Consider the following 16,165-nt stretch of genomic DNA (forward strand, 5'->3'; position numbering starts at 1 on the left):
TCTATTAAAGTCTAGCGTTATTTGAAGTGGATTTGGGCACGGGTTTATGTTGGATGATCTTTAAGGGTTCTGACGGTGTATGTCCTATAATATGCATTGATTTACATATCAATGAGGCTTCGCCCCCAAAAAGATTTTATAAAAAAGACTAAAATCTAGAGAGCAGAGCAGTCGAGTACTTGGGAAATAATTGAACAGCGCGGAATTTAGAATGTCGTACGAATGATAACAAGATTCCTTTTTCTTAATTTCAGCTATTAATCGTCTTGAGCCGAAAACATGAAAGTTGCCGGTTGAAAGGCTGGCTACATTCCTCGTATATCGGCTTACGCCTTATCAACAACTGTGACCTTCCTACAATGAACACATGCGACGCTTTAACTGAAAGGCAATGTTATATTTCGTTGACATACTGTTGAGGAGTGTTTGAGTTGAGGATTATTTTTTTTTTGTTCTTTGCATTATTCGGTGTACTATTCTAATATTGGGCTGTTATTCTAACGTTTCGGCCGCTGTAATCTCCAGAATATCTATCCATCCCTCCATCTATCCACCTCTCTCCCATATATAACCTATCTACCTACTATTATATAAAAGGAACTTTGCGTGAGTTTGTTCCCTACGGACTTGAAAACGGCTGGACCGATTTTTATGATAGTTAACACGAAGGTATTTTATGTGTCCAGCAGTATTCTTACATAGGGTTTCTATCGGAATTGCTTCGATAAGTATTGATAATCGATAATTGATAATCGATAATTGATAATCGAAATAATCTGATGAAAGAAGTAACAGGCGATTTTGACCAAAGTTAACGCCTTAGATAGCCTAACATCACAAGTGCGTTCGAGAAGTTTTATTGCCGCACAAGCCGAGAGCCCCGATATATAAAATCAACAGTAGGTGCTTTGATATTACAGGGCTATGTTCGAAATGAATGTTTCTGTTTAAAGCACAATTGCACCATTATGCTTGATGTCTCTGCCACCAATAGCAATGGCCAGTGACTCCCTGTCTGAGGGGTACATCTTTCAAATTGCTTGGCCTAACGTTCACAGGAAACATGAGTTGGAACAATTATATTGAAAACATTGCTTGGGCCGCTGCGAAAAAGGTAGGCTCTCTCTACCTTGCTAGAAAACTACTGACACCTGAAAGTATCCTGTACCTCTATAAGGCCACCATTCGCCCATGTATGGAGCATTGTTGTCACATTTGGGCCGGTGCATCTGCTACTAGTCTCTCGCTGCTAGACAAGGTTAAAAAGAGAGTCGCCAATCTGATAGGCCCTGAACTGGCATCTAAGCTTCAGCCTCTGTCCCATCGACGAAACGTTGTATCCCTCTGCCTGTTCTACAAGTATTTTAATGGTGAATGCTCTGACGAACTGCAGACACTTGTGCCCCCACGACGTAGACACAAACCCGACAGGCAGCTAAATCCCACCCCCACACAGTAGATATCCCTTGATGTAAAAGATCTTTCTACTCCAGTAGTTTCTTCCCCAGAACCGCTAGACTCTGGAATTCCATTCCAGGTTCCTGCTTCCCTAACTGTACTGACATGCAGAAGTTCAAGTGCAACGTGAACCGATATCTTGCTGCCCAAATCCCAACATAGTGCCCCAGTAATTGCTGCCCCTGATAGTAGCCCCTTGCACCAAAGTGGCAATGCGCCTTGTTTGGGGTGAAAATGTAATAATAAAAAATAAATAAATACAAAATGTAATGAGCTAAAAAAATACGACTTAAAAGTCAAAAACGTGCCAAGAAAAAGTGTTAGACGGAATACATTCTGACCTAGAAAAGTACAATTCTTCCCCCTTTGTCAGAAACATCACTCTATAAAAGTGAAAGTGTGTGTGTGTGTGTGTGTGCCTGTCTGTCTGTGTACATTTCCCTACACAATAAGTCAGTCAATTTTTAGTCTACAGACTCGAAATTTGATATGCAGGGTACTGAGGTTTGGTAAAATATTTGCAATCCATTTTCGGCCAGAAATTTGGCTGTTAAGGGGTCAAAGTTCGATGATTTGACGTTTGAGAACTCTACCAAACTCCTCCGCCATTTTTGGGTTTAAACACTTGAAATTTTAGATATAGATTCTTTGGACATGGATCTAACTTAATAACTTAATTAGAGCCCAAAACAATAAATTTTAAGGGGTCAAGGATAAAAAATTGATCACTTTTTTTGTGTTGCTCAGCATACATCTCCAAATACCTGGGCAACGGCGGGCACCCATGCTAGTATATATATATATATATACAATGGTCAAAATAATTGTAACTGCCTTAACAAACCCCAATGCCCGCTCCAGCAAAATTGTCTCTCAACAAATGTGGTTTACAAAGCAACTATTGCCCCTGCTGAAGACCCACAAAACAAAAAATTTTACATTGGCCTTTCAAGCACCACGTTCAAAGACAGATTTAGAGTGCATAAATGCTCCCTAAATAACCCCAACCACCCAAATAGTACTTCATTAACTAACCACTATCTACTACTTACCCGAAACAACCTCACCCCAATTATTAGCTGGGAAATTCTTAATAGAGCTAGTACCTGTAAATCACTAAACTCCCCATGTTATTTATGCTTAACTGAAAAATTACTGATTACTAATTTTAGAGATAGAGATAAACTTCTAAATAAAAAAACTGAAACCTCACTTAATTGTAAACATTATAAATCCCACCTCTTAAGCAACTTCTCACCCTTCTAATAATAACTATAACCCACCCCTAAAATCTAACACTAACGAATTACACACACCCTATTTACAACCTAAACTATATAGTCCCCCATTCATTTTAAAAGAACTCCTCCACAGAACCCCCACCTATTTATCCCACCATATTTTAGCTACATCTCTCTTTACCAAACTCATTTTTGTAACCCCCCCCTTTGCCTTAATCACTCCTTATGTCATTATTTAAAGGTTCTCGCCCCATAGTCTCTTATTGGCTATTTCCATAATCAGGTCTCGATTTCTATTATTTCAATTACGTACTTATCACAATTGGTATCCTTCGACTTGCCTCTCGGTCTATTATCTACTTGTTAACAACTAATCATTTACTTACCTTCTATTTTAATTAATTATTTAATTTACCATCTACATATAACATATATAATACGCTTTTCTCTTATATTTACCTCTTACTAATTCTTTCAATAATAATTATCATATTTTTTAACACGAAGCTTATTTACATATTTTTCGTATTTGTGTTTGTACATATACTCAAGCACATGCTTCTCCCCCATTTATGTGTGTATTTTTTACATGTGTACTCATGTGTATGTATTTGTGTGTTTTTGTTATCTACTTACTATCTACATTTTATTAATAATTATATTAATTTTTATTATTTAATTAACTTACTTATATCCTTAGTTTTTTTACTTTATTAAATAAACCTATAACGTATAATTCACCTATTTACCCTTCTATTTCTCATTTCTTTCTTCCAACTTAACGCCCGACAATTCAAAAAACTATAAATAATAAATTAAAAACAAAAAATTAATTTTTTCAATTTCTCCCTGCCCAGCTAATTTATATATATATATATATATGTGTATATATATGTGCACATGTATATATATATGTGTGTGTGTGCGTGTGTATGTGTGTGTGTTTGTATATGTATGTATATGTGTGTGTATGTATGTATTTATATGTGTGTATATATATGTGTGTGTGTATATGTATGTATATATATGTATTTGTGTTTGTGCGTATCTTCTATATGTGTGTATATGTATGTGTTTTTTTTTTTTTTTTTTTTTTTTTTTTTTTTTTATATATTTGTATTTGGTTACGTATCTTCTACATGTATATTTGTGTGTGTGTTTTTCTGTGTGTATGTGTTTTATTCACTTATTATAAATATCTCCCTAATAATTTTATGAATTTTATTATTTGATTAACTTACTGATATTCTTACCTATTTCTATATTAGTAAAATAAACTTGTAACTTATAATTCATTAATTTATATTTTTCTCTTTCTCTCTTTCCTTCAACTACAACGCCTGAAAATTTAAAAATTATTTATAAAATATTTTTCAATTTCCCCCCCCTCCCAGCTAATTTATATTTATATGTATATATGTGTATGTATATGTATATGTATATATATATGTATGTGTAAGTGTTTGCATCTGGATGTATGTGTACTTGCATATATGTTTATATGTGTATATATGCGTGTATTTTTACGTATCTGTGTATGTGTACATATATATATATGTGTTTGTATATGTATGTTTGTGTATATATGTATATGTATATATATATATATATGTATATATATATGTATATATATATATATATGTATGTGTGATCACGCATGTGCTTTTCCCCCATTTACGTATGTGCATTTGCTGTACATATTTATGCGTGTGCTTATATTTGTGTGTTACTTATTAAAAATGTTTTTTTTTTTTTTTTTTTTTCTATTATTTAAGTTACTTACTTAAGCCTTCACCTATTTTATTTTATTTCACTAAAATAAACCTGTAATGTATAATTTCTACCTGCCCGGCTATTTATTTATATATATATTATATTTAATTATATATATCATTACACTATCAAAATAAACCTGTAAAGTATAATTCATTAACTTATTTTTCCTTTTCTTTTTCTTTCCATTTTATAAACAATAAATATCTTTCAATCTCTCCCCGCCCGGCTAAATTACTTTAAACCCCATTTTCAACCCGTTCCTTCACCTATTTTATTTTATTTTATTAAAATAAACCTGTAACGTATTATTTCTACCTGCCCGGCTAATTTATTTATTATATTTAATTATATATATCATCACACTATTAAAATAAACCTGTAAAGTATAATTCATTAACTTATTTTTCCTTTTCTTTTTCTTTCCATTTTATAAACAATAAATATCTTTCAATCGCTCTCCGCCCGGCTAAATTACTTTAAACCCCATTTTCAACCCGTTCCTTCACCTATTTTATTTTATTTTATTAAAATAAACCTGTAACGTATTATTTCTACCTGCCCGGCTAATTTATTTATTATATTTAATTATATATATCATCACACTATTAAAATAAACCTGTAAAGTATAATTCATTAACTTATTTTTCCTTTTCTTTTTCTTTCCATTTTATAAACAATAAATATCTTTCAATCTCTCTCCGCCCGGCTAAATTACTTTAAACCCCATTTTCAACCCGCTCCTTCACCTATTTTATTTTATTTTATTAAAATAAACCTGTAACGTATTATTTCTACCTGCCCGGCTAATTTATTTATTATAATTAATTATATATATCATCACACTATTAAAATAAACCTGTAAAGTATAATTCATTAACTTATTTTCCTTTTCTTTTTCTTTCCATTTTATAAACAATAAATATCTTTCAATCTCTCTCCGCCCGGCTAAATTACTTTAAACCCCATTTTCAACCCGTTCCTTCACTAACATTAACTTTCCAACCTGTTGCCATGGTGATCCTTTAAATTAACTGTTACTTATGCCGTTATCAACAAAAGTAGCGTCTTTTAAGTTTAAACTGTTAAAAAACACGTATATAAGAATTTACACATAATTAATATTTAATTATAAACCCCTCTCTTTTTTTAATACACTCCTACTACTTTAAACTCCAACGTCCTCTCCCCACCACTCCCCCTTCTTTTCTAACTCCCCTTTATCTACGATCTTTCCATTTTTATTTGACTTTATAACTTAGTCCATCTATGAATTCTGATGATGCTAGTTGGATTTTTCCTCTCTTTGAGGATTTTCCTCTAGTTGAAACAATTTGTAAACTCATTCTGGACTCACAGTAATAAATTTCCTATATATATATATATATATATATATATATAGGATAAAATAAAGGAAGTGAAAGTTACGCAGCTGCCGAAATTAAATGGAAGATCCACTTTCTAGTCTCCTTAAATTATGACGTGGGTTTCAGTTAGTAAGAAACCCTTGAGATTCGAACCAGCAATAAAATGTTTCATCATATTTTCTCCGATCTTCTCCCTTATACAATAAAATTGTCGCCCCAAAGAAAAATGAAAAAAACTACAGCTTTATTTTAAAACTTTTATTGAAAAAAAATCAATTTAGGTAACTTGATTATGTAGTACAGATGACATATATTCAATGTAGCCGCATTCAACCTCAATGATCGCCTCGATACTGATTTGGAACTGGGAGCATGCCTTTTCCACAAGCGTCGGTGGATGCTCGGCGAATGCTCAGTGATCAGCCTGACTTTGATGTTGTGAGAGGTCATGTTGGTGATGTTCTCGACGTATGACTAAACGAAGTAGTCCTGCGGGTTCAGGTCTGGGGAGAAAGGGAGCAAGTGAGAGAAGTGTATAAAGTCGTAGCACTCCTTCTGAAATCAATGAATCCAAATAATACGAATGACCTCATCTCAAAGATTCAGAAACGTCAATAGCGATCTTTGTTCTCTATAACTATCGAAGATGTTATAAATGTCTCGCTTAAAAAATTCTTTAAGTTTTTATGTAAAATATAAACCGAACTCATTTTCAATCTCGTGATATTAATCTAACTCCATCTAAATGACTTTGTAATACTCGAAATGAGTGGTAATCCGCGGGAGCTAGGCCAGGAGAATATGAAGGATGGGGCAAGATTTCCAAAACAAATTCTTCTTAAAGATTTTTTGGTCAGTAGTGCTGCATGATGAGGAATATTATCATGATGGAAGATGACTGCTTTTCTATTGACTAAGGAATGTTGTTTTCCAGTCAACGTTCCAAGTCAATATATATATATATATATATATATATATATATATATATATATATATATATATATATATATATATATATATATATATATATATATTTATATATATATATTTATATTGATTGTTGGAGAGCTATTGGCTACGCATTAGCAAACGTGTTTCAATGACCCCCTAGCAGGGAAAATCACCTCATCAGTTGGCCTGATGTATTGATTTTCCATGCTAGGGGGTCATTGAAACACGTTTGCTAATGTGTAGCCAATAGATCTCCAACAATCAATATATTGCTCTGTTTCATGCATTGAGCACTCTTTTGGAATGACATATTGTGTTGTTGTAGTAGTTACTGAAAATACCAATAGTATAATATATATATATATATATATATATATATTGTATATATATGCATATATATATACATTATATATATACATTATATACATATATGTATATATACATATATATATGCATATATATACATATATACATATATAGATATATATATACATATATGTATATATACATATATATATGCATATATATATACATATATAGATATATATACATATATATACATACATATATATACGTATATATATACATATCTATACATATATAAACATATGCATATATATACAAGTCAATATATATATACATATATATATAAATATATACATATATACATACATATACATATATACATACATATATACATATACATATATACATATGCATATATATGCATATATATACATGCATATATATACATATACACATATACATATATACATATGTATATACATATATACATATATACATATACATATATATACACACATACATATATATACATGCATATATATACATGTACATATATATACATATATATATACATGTACATATATATACATATATATATACATATATATACATACATATATATACATATATATACATACATATATATACATATATATACATATATATACATACATATATATACATATATACATATATACATATATATACATATATACATATATATGCATATATATATATACATATATATACATATATATACGTACATATACATACATATTCCAAAAACCTATAAGTATAGAAATAAAGCATGGGAGTAATGTTTGTACAACGTAACGTCGCCTTTCGCACTTTTACATTTTTTAAAAAAAGTAACTAAACCATTTATTGATAATTTGTCACGTGTACAAACATTTATTTATTTACGTAGGCTTAACTCCTTTCATGAATAAGAAAAGTTTTACTCTTTAAGAATAATAAAAAGAAAAAGTTACTGAACATTTATAAAAGGACTTCTTTTCATGAAGGCCAGAGGAATAGTTGGCCGAAAATTCGTGAAACAACAACAATAAATAAAAATGGTGCTAATGCAGAGAGCCGCGCTATTTTTTAAATCATATTTCCACGTTTAAATAACGTTTTACGATTTTTTTTTATTCAATTTTAAGGTTAAAGTACAGAATAGATACAAAACATCCTTACCTCCCCATGTTAAGAATGACTTTTTAAATAATAACATTATTTCAGCATGGATCACTCTCTGCATGAGTAATCTTATATAGAAAAAAAAAACAAAAAAACTCAAAAGCAAGCAACAAATTTTTTTTTTTTTGGCCTTATATAATAAAGAAAAGATGTGTAAATTAAAAAATTTGGAAGATAAACAAATGAAATATGTTTTTTTTTGTTTTTGTTTTTTTACTTATCGAGTTAACAGAAAATTATACCTTTCGTCAAATCGTGGCTGTGAAATGAATCGAACCGGAAGTTCAGTTTTATCAACAGAACAGATTCGCAGAACCGATAAATAAATATATTTATTTTATTTAATATTTTAATTTTAATTAGGTAAATTTATTTTAATAACATAAAAACATACCTCGACTCTAAAAATTGGTTGTCTGAAAATTTCAAATAAATTGGTAACGTATAAACATGGTTTTATTTCTTTAGAACGAACCAACTTTACATTTTTATATGCATAGATATAATATTGGAAGTTTATTTAAAACCTTTAAAACTATAAAAAAATACTTTCTCCCCAAACGACATCAATAATTTATTTCTAATGAAACTATCGCTAGACGCCACTTCCTCCATTATGTTACCTAGAAGCTTATCCATTCTTCTGATGAGAAGCATATTAGACTTCGAAATACCATGGTATAAAGAGATCATTTTTACCAAAACACCCAGTTTATGTATACCCTTATTAAATAAATGAATAAATCTCCCCCCCTCTCTCTCTCTTTATATATATATATATATATATATATATATATATATATATATATATATATATATATATATATATATATATATATAGTCATCCACATACAGTACTGTTTCACAGCTCATCACTGCGGCTAGACAGCCAACTACCTCAAGCCAGGATTGAAACCCGACCGTCTGTACGACACTATATAGTTTTCATTTTCTCTCTTCACTGATTGCTATATATATATATATATATATATATATATATATATATAAATTTTAATTTCACCTGCCTATTTCTTGTTTTTTGGTATTTAAATTAAATTATGTTTCCTCTGAAATTTCTCCTTCCATTTTGCTGTACCAAAAATTTACTTAAATATATATATATATATATATATATATATATATATATATATATATTTACTATAACCATTATTAAACACACACACACACACACACACACACACACACACACACACACACACACACACACACACACACACACACAAGAACAAAAAAATGAACAGATCCTACCATATGCCATACTGTTAATAAATGAATACATTTGGATCATTCCGTTGCACCAGGTCTTTATTAAACTTCTTTTTCATCAGTTTTATCTTTTTTTTTATTTCACAGAAATCAACATGAAGGTCTTTTCTGTTTTGCTCGTACTCTGCCTCATTGCGTACGCATTCGGTAAATATATATCCCCTTTGTTCATTCTTTTCTATTGTGTAGGTATATATATATATATATATGTATATATATATGTGTGTGTGTGTGTGTGTGTGTGCGTGTGTGTGTGTCTGTCTGTCTATAGGCATGTGTATATGTTTATCTATTTGTGTGCCACAAAAAACAAAAGTAATAAATAGAATTATATATATATATACATATATATATTGGATTTTACTTGTGTAAATGGAAATTCAATTAACTTTCTTGCAGTTATATTTTTTCGATTTTACCGTCATTTTATCTTTCACCAGACTATCTATTTACGTGTAATCACCCTTTTCTTCACCATATTCCCTCTGCTTCACTTTTTGTTAAGATCTTTGACTTACTTGTTGTTTCATCAAATACTTTTGTATGCAAAATCCGATCCCGCATTTTGCTAATTCCTACCCTCTGATGAGAGGGAAAGTATTTCTTCGAAACTCCGTGGATTAAGGACTATCCACTTATCAAGTGTTTCCTTTTCAGATTAAATATGTTTTTTACTCTTTTTCAAAGTGTTTTTAACATGTTTTATTAACTGTTTGCTTATATATATATATATATATATATATATATATATATATATATATATATATATATATATATATATAGTCATCGACATACAGTCCTGTTTCGTTGTATCACAACTCATCAGAGCCGCAAGACTAGCATCGCTTCCTAGCCAAGGATTAAACCTAGGACTGTCGTGTTGACAGTCGGCAGTTCTCCCACTCGACCATGAAGGCGACGCCCGCAAATAACTCGTCGGAATGTCTATTTAAATGGACACCACTTTTATAGTGCTCAAATCGTCTGTTTGTAAACAAACAACGAGCTTCGCGTTTTTCAGCCAATTAAGTAGCGGGTGAGATTATTTACGACATTTCTCTACCCAAAGAAGGGGGTTTATATATATATATATATATATATATATATATATATATATATATATATATATATATATATATATATATATATATATATATAAGTTTAATAATCAAAGTGTAATTCTGTAAATCAAAATATAAACAATATTTTTAAGTTAAGAACTTATTGTTTGGAACAAGGAATATATTGAGGAAAATTATGTTTATTTCCTTAATCCATGGATTTTCAATAATGGCTCTTATCATCAGAGGAAATGAAATGCAATTAGCAAAATGTTGAGCTGTGAATAAACAAGTTTTTTTGCTTTGCAGCACATATATTGAAAATGTTATTTGAATGGTGAATAAAAGTCATAGAAAAAAAAAAGATTCCATACAACCTGGGCAGTCCATTATCAGAATGAGTTCAATATTTTCCGGGATATTACTGCCAGGTCGGAGGAGTAGTGATCCAGGGGAAAGATCATTTCCTCTGATGATATGCGCCATTATTAAAAACTCATGGATTGAGGAAAAAAACAAACATAATTTTTCTCTATATATTCCTTGTTTCAAACAATAAATTCTCAATCTAATATGAAATAAAATGGAGGTGGAAGGACCTGAATACTCAACGTTTCGCCCGATTTATGCGAGCTTTTTCAAGAGGGATGGCCATTGACTAATATATATATATACTAACAGAGAGACCCGACGTTGCCTGGGATTGAATATTCCACATTTCTAATGTTTTTATTATCATCGAAATCGATAAAATCGTACATTTTTTCAATCAAATCGATTGATTACCTGTTCTAGCCAGGGAGACACCACGGAGCACCGGCAGGAAGTTTCACGTGCCTCCTCCCAGTGACTTAATCCACAATATATTGCAGTTTTTATTGAACTACAGAGAACTTACGGTTGATTTTACATAATTTTTAAATAATGGCTTGAATTAAAGTTTAAACTGCAAAATCAAGTATCATGGTTCAATTGTGCTTTTAAAATAGAAACATTCATTTTGTTTTATCAAATAATCTACTGTTGATTTTATATGCTGGCCTTTCTGCTTGTACAGTGATGAAACTTCTCAAATGGATTAGTGATGTTAGGTTGTATAAGAGTGTTAACTTTGATCAAAATCGGATTGTTCCTTTTTTTACTTGGATTTTTTGGAATTAGAATTTTCGGTATTTATCGGAGGATTTCCCATACCCAACCTGTTCCAGAACACTTCCAGACACGTAAAGTATAAAAACCATAGGGAAGAAACTTACACGCACGCGCGCACGCACGCACACACACACACACACACACACACACACACACACACACACACACACACACACACACACACACACACACACACACACACACACACAAGAACACATGCACACATACACAAAGTGCATTTTATATATTCAAACGAACTTTATTAAAGAAAACAGAGGGCTTGTTTAAGTATAACGTTTTTATTTTTCAATTTTTCTTATTGTTTTTTTTAATTAATATATTGCCACTTGGACGTAAGCGGCAACTTATTGGGACGATGCCTAAGAAAGATTAAGATATTAATTTACGTTGCATTTAAACTTCTGCGTATCATTACCGTTAGGGACGCAGGTAGCAGGAAGGGAATTCCAAAGTCTTGTCGTTCTAGTGAAGAAGCTATTAAAAATGAAAACTTTCTGACATTTAGGGACCTTAGCTGTGAACGGGTGTTTTTTGTTGCTAAGCGGGGTTGTCGGGGATATGTGCATCAAGGAGGCACAAGTGCAACGAGTTTATCAGAGCACATTCTATTAAAATACTTGTGAAAAAGGCACAGGGATGCAACATTGCGGCGATGGGACAGGGGTTGGAGCCTAGTTGACAAAGTGGGATCTATTAGATTGGAGACCCTTCTTCGGACTCTATCCAAGAGGGAAAGACTAGTGATAGTAATTTTCTAGCACGATAGAGGGAGCCCACATTATTTGCAGCAGTAATGTCCTCAGTGTATTTGTTTCAATTCATATAGTCTGTGAATGTTAAACCAAGGAGTTTGAAGGAAGAATTCCCAGGAAGGGAGTTATTTGTCGGATATCGGTGGTTGGAGAGGCTTCTTGTAATTGTTAAAGGAGAGCAGCTTAGTCTTACTAGCATTAAATGTTATCATCCATTTGCGGCTCCATTCCACTACGGTCTGGAGGTAATTTTCTAAGGAATCAAGCATTGTCTTGGATTTGTACACATCCGTTCTTTTCTCACGCATGTTACAGCGCATTGTATCATCAGCAAATATACTCATCTCGGACACAATATTATCGGGAAGATCATTTCTTAATGCTTTGTATGAAATTGGTAACATTGGTTATTCTACCACTACTTTGTCACACTGTCCTACCATGCATAATTTTATATTCCAGTGTAATTCATCAATATCTATATAAAAAAAGTATTTCCTCTCCGATGTAAGACAAATATTAGTAACACAAAAATACTACATCATGAAACAAATTTTTAAAAGGTTAAAAATTACTTGAAACCGTCTGTAGAACCCCCCACTACCCCCCCAATATAGAATCGACAATATCATCTTTCAAACTAGTAACAATATTTAAAAATATTTGCTGGAACACAACCGTTCTTTCATATGACCCAAATTTCTCGCTGTCAGTAAATTGTCTCTCACGTGAAGATGATTCCAGCCGGAGTCGAAAACGTTCGTGACCCATATGGAGAATATATTAACGTTTGTTTGATTTTTCTACAAAAAAAAAAAAGAAAAAAAAAGAAAAAAAAAGAAAGAAAAACCGGAGAAAGTGAAAAGGAAAACTTAAAATAAAATAAACAAAAAAGATAAAATCAAACACAAGCAATGTTGTTAATACACACACACACACACACACACACACACACACACACACACACACACACACACACACACACACACACACCCCTCTATATCTCACCGAATGTATGAAAGTAAATTTGTCTGTGCGTTCGTTTTCCATGGATTTGAAAACGGCTGAGACGGCTTTTTTATGAAACTTCACACAAATTTACTTTATGTATCTTACAGTGTTCTTAGTAAGGTTTTGTACCGGAATGTCTTCGATAAGTATCAATAATCGAAAAAATCCGATAAAACAAATAACAAGCAAATTTTGACCAAAGTTAACACCTTATACAGACTAACATCACAAATGCATTTGAGAAGTTTTATTATCACACAAGCCGAAAAACCAGGCATACAGAATCAACAGTAATTTCTCTGATATGACAGGGGCGCGTTCAAAATGTTTCTGTTTAGAGCACAATTGAAGCATGATACTTGACCTTTGAATTTTAAACTTTAATTCAAGCCATTATGTATAAAAATAATTTTATAAAATGGACACTATGTTCTCTACAGTGCAATATTTATAAACAATTATTGTGAACTAAGTCATTGCGGAGAGGCATATGAGCGATTTTATCGGATTTCGATGACAATAAAAATATGGGAGTGTGAAATATTTATTAATCATCAATCAATCCCGGAAAACATCGGGCCTCTTTACTAGTCGGTACTAAATATTAGGTACAGTATACTATTCAATATATATATATATATATATATATATATATATATATATATATATATATATATATAATGAATGAATAACAAACGTCTCTATTCCAAAATTCACGATGTTGACCATCTTACAACTTATTCCTTTAATTCAGTTTACAATTTTTGACAGTATCTGTTTCGTAGCACAAAATCAATTACGTAATTATTATATCAATCAGTAAATCTATTTTGCCCTTAACTCATCAGAAGAAATAGCAACAATCACTCCATCAAAGAGAAATAAAGTGCGTTTTGACATGATAAAAAATCCGAAAATTGGAAGAGAAGCTGTAAATACCTAATAATATGTTTCCATTTCGCCATTTTGAATTTAGAAATAAAGTCACTAAAACCTATTTTTACGTACTAACAAATTCCATTAATTTAGGTATATTCTGCCAGAAATGTTCTATTTATTAATTATTAAATTTATTATTTATTAATTAATATATCCATATTTACCCAAACAGCATCAATAATTATAATGTATTACACATGTTATCATATACGAAACTAAACAAACAAAAACAGACTTTTTTTTCCCAATTTCCGGTTATATTAAATTATTTATTAAACTGAATTTAAAACTAGTTTGTATAGAAGATTGTCTAAATACCAAAAACAAAGAAAGAAAAATACATAATGCACAACACCGGAAGAATAATTACCGCAGCAAGAGACACTGAAAAAACAACAAAAAAAAAAAAACAGAAAAAAACACAAAAATAAATACAGAAAAAGATGAGACGAAGGATAAGAAAAGAAAAGAGAAATGGAAAGACAATTGCTAAGGATGATAAAGAATAAGACGAACAAAAACATTTAGACATGGCTACAAAAAGGACACCTGAACAGGGAAATTAAATCTCTAATAACAGCGACACAAGATAATGCAATTAGAAACAACCACATGAAAGCAAGGATCGATAAGACACACGCACACACACACACACACGCACGCACACACACTCACGTACGCACACACGCACACACACACACACACACACACACACACACACACACACGCACACACACACGCACGCACACACACACACACACACACACACACACAACAGCAAATGCAGACTCTGTAGGCAAAGAGACAAAACATTAAACCACATAAGCGAATGCAGCAAACTAGCCCAAAAAGAATATAAAAATAGACACGATCAAATGGGAAAGGCAGTACATTGGCTATGATGCAGACACCTGAATCTTGAACCATCAGACAAATAGAACAAGCACAAATCGACGGCAGTTCTTGGAAATGATAGTCACAAAATCCTATAGGACACGGATATACAAACGGATAAAACCATCCAAGCAAGAAGACCGGCTGTCATAATTGTTAACAAGAAGAAAAAGTCCTGCCAGATTGTTGATTTTGCTGTCCCAGCAAACCACATAGTAAAGACCAAGGAGACAGAGAACCTGACCAGAGAGCTCAAAAGGGATCTGGAAAATGAAGAAAGTCAAGGTAACACCACTAATAGTAGAAGCACTAGGAACAATACTGAAAAGCTTTGAAAAAAAAAAGACTGGGAGAAATTGGAATCAGAGGGGTGACTGAGAAGATACAACAGATAATAATAATGAAAACGACTGACGTATCAAAGAAAGCACTTGTAAAACATAAAATAACATCACATAGAATGATGAAAACTGAAACTGTATAATTGTTCCCGCAGTGTAACCCGTCTCATCGGGTTTTGATAAATCCTCTTCCGGTGTTTATGAAAATTTTTTTTTTTTTTTTTTTGGGGGGGGGCTCCTATTTTCGTATTTCTGTTTCAAATTACGGTCTGCAGGATACCGTTAATAACAGGATGAAAACATTTTCAAAAAACACCCGACTAGCTGAAACCACCGTCAATAATCTTCCCCACTCCTTATCTGTGCCTAAATCAAAACGTAGATTCCATTAACAAAGCTTCTTTCTTA

The 16,165-nt window shown here is 31.7% G+C and overlaps 1 long non-coding RNA gene across 1 annotated transcript in view; it reads left to right on the top strand.

Moving 5' to 3' along the window:
- LOC145266324 (uncharacterized) overlaps nt 1–16,165 on the top strand; it is a 43,434-nt gene that overhangs the window by 20,438 nt on the left and 6,831 nt on the right. The window contains exon 2 of the long non-coding RNA XR_013864701.1: nt 9,674–9,733. This is a non-coding gene — a long non-coding RNA (uncharacterized LOC145266324). The remainder of the gene's footprint in view (nt 1–9,673; nt 9,734–16,165) is intronic.

Source organism: Euprymna scolopes, chromosome 41 (genome assembly GCF_053919585.1).
Source record: "Euprymna scolopes isolate OS-2025 chromosome 41, ASM5391958v1, whole genome shotgun sequence".
In the NCBI taxonomy this organism is placed as follows: domain Eukaryota; kingdom Metazoa; phylum Mollusca; class Cephalopoda; order Sepiida; family Sepiolidae; genus Euprymna; species Euprymna scolopes.